The sequence below is a fragment of the Chrysoperla carnea genome, chromosome 5, assembly GCF_905475395.1.
Source record: "Chrysoperla carnea chromosome 5, inChrCarn1.1, whole genome shotgun sequence".
Taxonomy (NCBI): domain Eukaryota; kingdom Metazoa; phylum Arthropoda; class Insecta; order Neuroptera; family Chrysopidae; genus Chrysoperla; species Chrysoperla carnea.
This window is the reverse complement of record NC_058341.1, coordinates 7,394,695-7,407,070: the sequence shown is the minus strand read 5'-3', so window position 1 is coordinate 7,407,070 and position 12,376 is coordinate 7,394,695. Positions and strand designations below refer to the sequence as shown.

At 26.9% G+C, this 12,376-nt stretch overlaps 1 protein-coding gene across 2 annotated transcripts in view; it reads left to right on the top strand.

Moving 5' to 3' along the window:
* The window catches only part of LOC123300224 (rho GTPase-activating protein 20-like), a 130,456-nt gene that overhangs the window by 23,619 nt on the left and 94,461 nt on the right, over window positions 1-12,376 (top strand). The window lies entirely within an intron of this gene.

Genomic DNA, 12,376 nt, shown 5'->3' with positions numbered 1-12,376 from the left:
TTATCTGTAAGAATTAATCTGGAAATCTTACAAAATATTTTGACCACTATGTGTGTGTGCCTGTGCGTCTGTCTGTCTGTGGCATCGAAGCGCCTGAACGGATGAACCGATTTTAATTTTTTTGGTTTCATTTGAAAGGTAATTTAACGAGGAGTGTTCTTAGCAATGCTTCAAGTGCGAGCTTAGGTTTCCGCACAAGAAAAAACTAAAAAATTGGCGATGATTTTCAAAATCGATTCAGTTTGGAAAAGGCATGACATATAAATAATTACTATGGAAATGAATGGTCAAATAAACCTGGTTCAATTCATTTCGAAAAGTGAAATGGTAAAATAATTAGGAAATTTAAAACAATAATTCATAAGAACACAGTCAACTCAAATATTTCAATTTCAATTAAAATATTTTCAAAAATTTGTCGTAAAAAATGATAGCTCTCTAAGCACCCTTTTCATCTTGTCTGATGTCCTTGACCGTCATTTTGATATTGATTTAAGAAGGAGTGTTATCAGTTTAAAGTGTTTATATGTGCGTCTGTGTGTTTCTCAGGGGCATCGTAACCCCTAAACGGTCGAACAGACTCGATTGAGAACATTTTATAGCAAAGTTTCCAAAAATGGGTTTTCAAGGAATAAATCGCATTTGTCGGGTGTTTTTAAATTTTGTAAATTTCACTTGTTTATGTTTTAAATCAAGCAAGATCAAAATTCTCATAACTCGAGTGCTGATGGGTTAAAAGAAACTACGATAACATTCTCGTCTAAAGGTAAATTAACGAGCTACCCCAAAACTTACAAACTAAACACACGGTATAAATCACATCTATTTGAATATAAAAAAGACTTTTAAATAGTCATCACTGGTACGTGTTAAAGATATTTTTATTTGAAAAAATGTTGATTTTTTTTTATTGAACAAAAAGCATGAACACTGCTGATGCCTGAAGATATTACCTTACCGATATTAATTTTGTATGACAATAGTTTAACATCCAGCAAATAAACAAAGCTATTTAATCACAATGTTTGCATATTAATTAGATAATATATTTAAATGTTAGTTAACATAAGAACAAATCATTCTTTATAGATACTTGTTGAGTCTATTATATGCACATTCCATTCAAAAACCGTCATTTTTTTGAAGTATTTGTTTAAACTTAAAGGTTGGGTCACATTATGAATATTTCTATTTCTATTTTTGTAGTAAGTATTAAACACTGTCAAGTATTTTTACGCTTTGGTATAAGGAAAACACCAAACTACCGCCCCCACCCCTAAAATTTTCAGATTTGATTAAGACTTGGTCTCACTTCATATTTTAACAAGCGAAAACAAACAATTGACTGAGTTAATTGTTGAAATATCATGTATAGACAGTATTGATTACTCTGTCACATTACACATACATATTACTGACATATGTCATACACTGATATACACATATAATACATACTATACAATTTGCGCATAATTTGCGCCTTCACGGGTAAACAGTGATGTTTACGAAAAAATGTTTCAAATAAAAGTTTGTTTAGTTTTTTATAAGGAACATTTTTTACATTTAAACTTTTTGTTCTATCTCTAACGGTTTACAAAATGGGCCCTACGGACCCAAGATCCAATTGACCAATGTTGACCGATATACGACAGACAGACAGAATTGACCGATATATGACAGACAGACGAAAGACGACAGACACACAGACAGATAACCGGAAATGAACTAATTAGGTGATTTCATGAACACCTATACCAAAATTTTTTCATAGTATCAATATTTTTAAGCGTTACAAACTTGGGACTAAACTGAGTATACCTTGGTATCTTTCATATACATGGTATACAAAAATCATGCTTTTTATTTGTCTTGGTGCTCATACATCCTTAAACACCTGCTGAAACCCAGTTATCGTGGCAAAATGATTCTCTCAATACAATGTCCAAATATTAGATAGTTTCTGATAATTACTTGCTTAATCTAAATTCTGACTGACCCTTGTTGATCTTAATTTTGAAATGATTTTATTACTTACATTTTTTCTTTTAAACAGTCTACTTAATTTAATATCATATACAAATTCATAGGTTTTAATTACATAAAAATTAAGTATAACAATTGTTCTATAACTATAAGTATGTATTACAACAATGAATATAAAACAGATAATAATAAATAATTGTTACAAATAATTTATATGATAATTAATGTTTTAAAAATATAAATAATAAAAAAAAAATCTCACCTACTAAAAAAGTAAATACAATTTTTTATTAATTCTCATTACATGTAAATTAAGTCACTTTATAAATAAACTTATTATTATTATCTTCTCTGTATGCACATACTCAATTGTGGGGCTATAGTTGAGAGTGAGTATGCTAAATAAAATGAGCAGAATTACGACCTTATGTAAAGAAAATGTACCATTATCATATTTTTCGCTTAAGCGGCAATTAGGTTAGGTAAGGTTATATTGGCTGTCCACGAAGGACACACTTAGGCTATAGAGCCTAAATTAGAGCCATAAATTACAGATTTCTGTAAAAGTAGCCATTTAACATTACCATAAATTACAGATTTCAGATTTCAGAGATTTATTTCAGAAATTATACGTTCGATCTTCAAATGGACTCAATTTTTGTAATTTTGGATCAAAATTATCCTATGCCTTGGGTTTTATCAAATTTTGAAATACAAAATTTTTTGTGATTTTACTTAAGTTTAACCCTTAAGAAAATTGCGAAAAATCGAGCAAAATTTGTTGTTTCCTATTTCGATAAAACTCAGTACATAAGGTAATTTAGACCCAAAATATACAAAAATCGGGTTCATTTGATGATTGAATTCATAGTTTCTGAGATATCGTCCAAAATCCCTTATAATGAGCGATTTTTCAGATAGATTTCAAACAATTTCTTAATTTTTATCTAATAGTAAAAGAACTGTACTATTTTGTTATTCTTAGATCCTTATTACTCCGGAAAATCACCAAAAAAAAACACAAGATCATTAGAATCATATTAGAAAAAATATAAAAATCTACGCCGTTTAACGAAGATCAACTTCAATGTGGGTGGCTCTAATTTGTAGAAATTTTCAAAAATTTGCGATAAATATGATAAATTACACTTAAAAAGTCAGGAATAATCATTAAGGAATTATAATTTTGTGGATACCCTAGATGAGTCTCAAAAAAAAGTAACTAAATTTTCCTTCATCGACTTCTGCATACTTAACCCCGACTAGTACCCCCATCCTACTGTACTTAAGTATGTTATTTAAGATATGTAAATGTATATCTTTTTTATGTGTAATGGTTCAAATAACAATTGAAACATTACAAGAGAACATGAGCCAAAGAAAGTAAGGCAATTTAACCTAAAAAAAAAATTATATTATTTTCATTTCATTTTACGAATAAATTCACTATAAAATTTGTTATACTATTAATAAATAATTCATTTAGGTTAAAATTAAAATAATTTTTTATTATCTTTTTTTAATTCAATTATGAAATAAGTTTTATTTTTCATGTGTTTTTATCGAAATTGAACAATTATTTATATAATTTTTTTTTAATGTTTATCGATTAAGTTTTTATTTTTAAATAGTTTAAGGTAGTACGAGCGCCAAGTCAAGTTGTGAAGAATGTGGCTCAATTTTCGGATAGTTTTACAAATTTTATAGATTAAACTTTAAGTACATCATATATTTTTATGATTCTATGATATATATGACAATATATTTTCTTTGTGAAAATTTTTTGTAAATGAGACCTTGAGGAAATGCTAGTTTTTTCAAACAATATATTAATTTAGTCATAAAAATATTTTTTTTTTTTGAATGACAAATAGGTACTAGGATAGTAAAAATTTTATTGACATTTCAATGTCATATTTCCCATTAGAGTATTTTTCATGTGGCTTATACTAATTAGTTCTGCCATTTGAGACGAGATCATTTTCCTACTTAAAACTACACTACTACTTTGTGATATCAAAAAAATCGAATTTTTGAACTATATGACGTCATCAGAATCCAAAAAATTTAATTTTGCTCTATCACATCCAAATTTTATCCAATTTTGATAAACCAAGTATGTAATCCTACTAAATTTGGGCCATACTTTTCAGATTTATGATCAGAATTAACCTAGTTCTATTAGATTTTAAGAATGTGGAGGCCTGGTCCCGAAATTAAGCACATATGTGATAGCTAGCAAAAAACTTACATCACAGCTGAAAAGAATGGCCCAAAATTAGTGGGTTTCAAAAATTCCAATAAGGGCATTAATGAGAATGCATATACACGATTTAACGAATATCCTTAGCAGAACGAATTTTTTGGGAACGTTCTTAAGTCGAAAAATGTTACTTATATTATGTAATATTTTTGTGTATGTAATATAAAAAATTAAATTGTTATTCTGTTTGTAAAAATAATAGATAAAGCAATTTTTGCATTTTAAAAATAGTTAAATTAGGCCACTGAAAAAACTATTCATATATAAAAATTCAAAACCATCTTGATGTACCATTAAATCATTTTTAATATATTCACGTATGAGATCTTAAAATTTAGTTAATTTTTTTTTTTTTTTTGGTTGGTTAAATTATTTTATTTATAAAAGAATAAATAACCGTTATATTAAAAAAAAAAAAATTAAATATAAATAATAATAATAATAATATTAATTTTTTATATTTTGTTCGTATAAAATTAATTAATTATTTCATTCATTAATTAAAAATAATCTAAAAATGTAATAAAATTTAATTTATTTATTTTTTAATTGTTTTTAAATGTTTCTATTTATTTATATGCGAATTCAAAAAAATGAATCTGAATCGAAATTTATAGGAGTATTTTATTTTAACCCTTATCTGCCCCTTCCGGGGTCGAAGCTAGAAAATGGATTGGGGCCATTATTAAAAAATCAAGAGTGCTTTGACCGAATCTTGAAATCGCGTAAGCAGATCTTTAAATGATAATCAAAAGGAATTTTCAAAGAGATATACTTAAATAAATTTGCCAAAAAAACTTTTTAGATCTGTTTTGCCACTTTTCAAGCATGTTTTCTCTCATTGATTTTTATTTTGGTTCAAAATTTACCTCGAATTTCCAATTAAATAAATAAGAGAAACATTGTGATGAAATTTAATATTATTAAAAGAAAATTGTTTTTCATGGTCTATGCGATTTTTCATGGATGGAAAAAAATTTGTCTTGTAGAACAATAGAATTGGTTTGAACTTGAAATATGATTATGTTGTTAGATACTATTAATTAGTTTAGGCTTACAATTCAAGCAATTATATTCGTTGGTTAATTTAACTACAGAAAAATAATTATAAAGAATTTTATCTCTTGTGTGGGGTAATGTTTCAAATATAATCGAAATAAAAAACACATCTGCATAAATTTTAATTTTGTTTATTATTTTACCATCCCTCAAATAAACAAACTCGAAAAACGGTTTTGGTTTTAAAAGTTTCTGGGGTTTCACAACGGATCTTTCGGTTTATGTGTGTTTTTCCCTAGGACAACCACTCTAATCTAATATATGTGCTAGAAATGTATTGATGCAGGGATCTCTACAATTGATACGAGTGAAATCTAGGTCATAGCCCCGACCGATTTTTCGGGCTAAATAGCATCCTATTTAGATTGAATCAATTTTATAGAGCAAAACTGTACTAACAACACAAAAACTAAAAATTCATTCTCTTAGAGTTTTTATTGTTATAGTATTTCGCACGTGGATAGTAAATTTTTTTCTAGCATATTATCCACAAATTAATTTACATAGCTAATATTTATATTATTATGAACTAATAAATACACAAAAAAAAAACTATTATTAGCTTTTTATATTTGAATACATATGAATTAAAAATATTTATATATGTTTTTTTTTAACATTAAAATTTTTAACCTAAAAATAAATTAAAAGTAATTAAAATTTTTTAATATTTAATATTTATGTCAGGTATTTGTTAAAAAAAAAATTATGGTATTGTACACTTGATTGTATTGTAAAATATTATTTATTTATTAGTAGCAATCAATATTGTAATTGAATTGTAATTGGCTGACATATTTAGATTTGGTTTTTTGTGTTCACTTGAATTTTTTTGCAAATCGATTTTTTTTTTAGTACAGTTGAATCCGGTATTGTTCGATAAAGCACATTTCCCTACTTAAGAAATCGAAAAATTGTGGTCCTATTTTTCGTCTACATTCATGAAGACAAAATTCATCATGAAAGCTGAAAATAATGTAAAATAATTTCAACCACAAGTCTAAACTTGCCTTGGTGCTCGTAGTATTTTAAATATATCTGCTTTTAAAGATTTGTACTCGACGAAAAATACGACTTTCAACAAACGATGTACAATTGGCAAACTTCATAAAACATATTCTGTTATAATCCGCAGTATACACTTGTTAGTGAATATTTTTTAATTTGTTCACTATATAACCTTTTACACAAAAATATAAATAACCCTCTCATTGTTCCGGTTCGGCTATAAAAACGGAAACATAGTATAATTATGTAAATCCGGTGTGTTCAGGTATATTTAAACAACGGCATTATAGTTAGTTTTGTGTGTGGTTAATTCTTCAATTTTTTTTTTTGTATCCTTCACATGAACACACTCAATGGGTTTATATAAAAGCGTTTAACTTTTCATGGAACTCATTTAAAATTCAAAAAAACAATTAATAATAAATTGTGATAATTTTAATATTTTGTAAAAAAAAAAAGGCGTATACCTAAAAGAATGATTAATTGATAAATAAATTCAAAACTTTTGGTATTTTTTTCTTTTTTACGGTATCGAAATATTTTAAAATTGCATTGTACTATCCGTTCAACCTTAAATTATCTTTTTCTACACTAGTTTTACAAAAACAATTTAGAATTCTACTGCAAAACTTTACAATATAAATAATCGACAATTTTCAATTTATAGACAACGTACTTAAAAACAATAAGTATGTGACTGATTGTGAGTGATTTTAATACTAAGTATCCAATATGTAGTAGCCGTGCCCAAATTTGTAAGTAATTATAAATTTTTACAAATGTTTTTATTTACATTTTTTTTTTTTACATTCAGACTATTATTCTGTTGATTCATAAAACAAACTAATTATATATTCATTGTAAAAAGTAGGTATTAAATTATTAACATTTTGTTTTTTTTTTTTTTATATAGGTATACATTACAAAAAAAAATTCGTAGCGCAGGAGCTGCGTTAGCTAAGTGAATTCCTTCATAGATAGATAACACTATTATTTTTCAAGAATTTTTATTTCGAAAACTAAGCGTTCAGGGAAAAAATCACAAGAGTAGGTACTCTTTTTTGCTTAAAACTGATCAAAAAATTCAAAATTTTGTACTTTGCTCGTCTCTTCACCCCTTGTTAAACGGTTGATTTTTCTCATTAACGACCTTGACCTTTCAAATACTAAAACTCTTCTTGTTATCAAATTATATTCAAATCCTACCTAAATTGCGACCGCTAGAGAATTTACAGACACATAAACGTATAGAACTATAGATCATCCATGGGCAAACGTGGTTTAGAGAAGCACTCAGACTTCTGTATCTAACATACGAGTAAGACAGTGATACCCTAACCAGTGTCAACCAATAATACGAGTAAGACAGAGAGACAACATTTTTTTTCTACCTATCTCATTACTATTAGAGAAACTGAGATAGGTAGAATAGTCGTATACCTGTCTTGCTTCATCCTCTATGAGCAATGCGGATTTGCATAAAGAGACACACAATAAATTTTATGGCACGCAATAAACTTATAACAATGGTGGCTTTGACTTAAAATAACTCGCCCACGCCTGCATAGATACATTATGTATATATCTGGTCATTTTTGACATCTGGTAGGTGGGATCGATGAAAATTTAAAGAAATTAATCCAAAATTCCACCAACAGTACAAAAGTAATAGCTCCATTTCCTTCGGAAATTCGCTAAAACGTGTGTTTGTATGTTAGTGTGTGTCTTTTTTTAAAACAATTACATGTTATATTTTAATAGATAATTATTATTCTAATTACAGATTTCATTATAAGATTCATTCTTATTGCATTTTATTTTTTATTTTCTTACTAGAACACAAAAACACATGAAAAAATCATGAAGATTTTGTAAATATTTATAATGCAATATAAAAGAATATGAAAGAAAGATTAAAAACATGTCACGCAAAATGTGAGAGATTTAGATTTTAATCGTTTTTGAAAAACTAATTTTAGTTGAGAAATATAAAATGTCTATGAAAAGTATATATATTACAAGTTATGAAAGCAGGACTTCATCAAATGGTAGAAATATCTATTCGTTGTGTGCGTAGTCATGGTAGGGACAATAAAATCGTTGCCAGCGCTTCCAGTGAAAAATTTTGACGATAAAGGAGGCTGTTATGACTAATTTGCAATTCTTTACATGTTAATCTTATAGAAAATGTCAAATTAAAATTATTGAAAAACACGAATTAATTAAACTTAATACATTAAAAATTGTGAAAATAAGAAATCAAATTGCACAAATATTATTTTTCAAATGTTAATTATCATAATTATTTATTTAAATTTGTGAGACAATAATATTAAAATTTTCAATGTAAGTCATAAATGCAATCCATACAATTATATATGCATCCATACAATTCTATAATTAAAGTAGTGTATCGTTAACATGGAAACGCCTCCAATAAAACTCACACACGGTGCGAATATGAGGGTGATTTATTGATCAATAAAATTCAGTTTTTTGTGTGATAAAAAAACTTCTATGCGATATCAAGATCTTGGATTTTTTCCTGATTTGCTACCAATTTTACTGAATACTATTTCAAATATAACTCTTTAAGAATTAATAAAAAATTTACAACTTTTGGGACACCCAATACTACAAATGAAGAATCAATTTTTATTGATTTCCGACAGTTTTTAAGGTTTGGTATTTTCAAAAGTAGGTAGCCATTATTCTTATTATTATTTTTTCAAAAGAATCAAATTTGGATCATTGTAAAAACAAATTTTAAAATTCAAAATACATCACGAACGACAAACTATTTCTTGTAAATTAAATATTCATTATGGGTGGCGTCTTCAAATTACCATTTAATTGATATACGATCGATTGTGTGTCTATACATACATTTTGGAGTCATAATTCATGGAAATTTTTATTATTCTATAGATAATAATCACCGAAAAAAATTACCGTTTAAACGTGATACCAGCTCCCGTAAGAGTGATGAGGTCACAGTAGCGTTAAAACTATTGTACGTTTTTAACGCACGTTAAGGTTGATCGGACATTAATCGGATATTTTGTTTCGAAATCGTATTAATAATAGAAATGAGTACATACCTGTTTTTTGAAAGTTGATGGCCCGCCACTGACAATCAAGGGGGGCTAGCGACCAAAATGAACACCTTCCGGTCGAAATATCTGCAAAAATATCAAAAAATTCAATTTTTTTTATTAACATGCCTGACAGAAATTGCTTATAACTAGAGGACGGATAAAGATACAAGGCCGAGTCTTGACTCAAAATATGTATTTTTGAATTATCTTCAACTTTCCCATTAAATTTTAATCGAAAATCAATTTATTTTTGATAACATTTTGAACGCATCCCCCATGATCACGACCGTGTATCTTAAAAAGAAGGCATAAAAATTGAGGGTCTGAACTTCTCACAAAGCAAATGATCCCTCAATGATCCCTTTTTATGATCCCTCAAAACGAAGTGTTTAATTTTAATTCAAAGCTCTATCATTTTTAATGAGAAACCGTTTATAATTTAATGAACGAATAATTTATTAGCATTTTACTCGCGACCGTTTTATGACCAGAGCGAAGTATTTTAATTTGTTCGAAATAATTAATATTCTAATCGTTCAAAATTGATTATATTTACAAAAATTCTTAAGTGGATTTCATGTATATTTATTTATAGTTTTATTAATATAACAAAAATTTTCTGTAAAACATTTATTTATTATTTATTATTAATATTTGTAATAGCCATAAGCAGTCAATGCCCTTTTGCTTGTAACTTAGGATACATAAATGTATTTATTACGCATTGCTAAATCATACTACACTCTCAATACCCAACCAACCTATAAACTTATAATTTACAATTATATGAGAAGGTTGTCTAGGTAGAACATACTTTTGACTTATGTTCATAGTTTTCGGAAACTTTGTAAATTATTCTGTATAACATAAAAAAAAAAATTTTTTTCATCGTCTGCGGAATGAGATATTAATAATCAATCAAACTTTATAAATGCATTTTTAGATTAACAAAGTTTTCAAAAATCACAAAAAATTTCTAGGTCACCGAACTTTTTATTAGTATTTTATCGTTCAAAGTTGGCTTAAAAAAATTATGAATCATATAGGTTCTCCTTTTCAATTGGATATTTTCAATCAAAAAATCTAGAGAGTGTGATAAAAAACTATCTACAATATTTAGACAATCTTGTAGTTTATAATAATACCATAAAAATATAAGATTATCGATAATATAAAAACAAAATTTTAATTTAATTATGATTTCATCGAAGATCCATCATTTGATGAACAGAAACGACTATAGTTAGAGTATTGATGATTAAAGAGAGATATCTATATTATCAAATTTATAAGCATCACTTGCATACAATATATTATATATTTTTGTAGTTGCTAGGTATTGTAAAGCTAAAAATAATACGTTATTGGACTACAAATAATGTATTTGGTTTATATGTATGTACCGTGCAACAAACCAAAACTTTTTTACAATACTGTAGGTTTACAATCACCTTAAGTGCCACTGATGTAAAAACTTCAAAATATCAGCTGACCTAGGCAACTTTCCCTTACATTTATGTATGTAATAATAATATTACATGTAATTGTCCATTACACTTTAAATATTAATAATTATATGCTCAAAGTAAATATTAAAATAAGTTGACCATGCGCACATACCAGCACCAGCTAGACCTCTGTGTATTGATATTCAAATAGTGTATAATAAATATTATTGATATATTTTATCTGCACACAGAAATCGACAAATATTATCCGATATTCTATATTGTAAAATAGAAATTCTTAATAAATTTTATACAGAGAAGTCTTGAAAAAATAAGGGTGGAATTATCTAATTTTCATATGAGATTTTGAATGAAATCTTAATAAATATATCCCCGATCGTCCAAAAGACGCGATTTTTGTAAATTTTGGGTCAAAATTACCTTATATATTGAGTTTTATCAAATTTGGAAAAAACATTTTTTTTGTCATTCCTTGGACTAAGGGGTACCCCTTAAGAAAATTGCGAAAAATCGAACTAAATTTTTTGTTGGTATTTCGATGAATCAGTACACAAAGTAATTTTGACCCAAAAAATACGAAAATCTACTTTGTTTGACTATTGGACCAATAATTTCCAAGATATTGCCTAAAATTGCTCCCGAATAGACTTTATCTCAGAAATTATCCATCCGATAACCAAATGAACCCGATATTTGTAATTTTTGGGTCAAAATAGCCCTATACATTGAGTTTTATCAAATTTGGAAATACAAATTTTGTTGTGAATTTTTCGATTTTTTCTAAGCGGTAAATTTCGAAAAATCGAACAAAATTTTTTGTTTGCTATTTCGATGAAACTCATTTCACAAGGTAATTTTGCCCCAAAATATACGAAAATCGGATTTATTCGATGATTAGATGTATAGTTGCTGAGATTACGACCAAAAACGCATATAAAGAGTGATTTCTCTTATCGATTTCAGACAGTTTCTGAGAAAATATTTGCCTCATAGAAAATTTACAATTTAAAAACCAAGTATTTTTTATATTTTGCATTTTTAAATCACAAGGAAACAGGAAAATCGTTTGACCATTGAACTCCCGTAAAAATCTAGGAAAAGTATACAAAAATCAATTTTATGTGAGCAAAAATTCTTCAATGTGTGTTTATTATGTTTGAATTTGTAAAAAATATGATCCAAAACTCAATTTAATTGATATTAAATCACAAAAAATTAAAAGAAAAATATTAAAATCGAAAAAAGAAGAGTAATAAAATCTAAAATTTCTGAATATAATTGTTTTAGTTGGCTGACCATTTTTTACCACCCACAACACATTCTAAACTCACTGTACATTTTTAAAATGCATCAAGTAATGTAATTTATAATAAAATATTATAAATCTAAAAACTAATTTCCCCTTTTTAAGTAAGTACAATAGAAGACAAACAAGAGAGAAAACAAGAGATTTTTGTGTTATTTTCCAAGAACTAATTGTAATATTTAAATGTAAT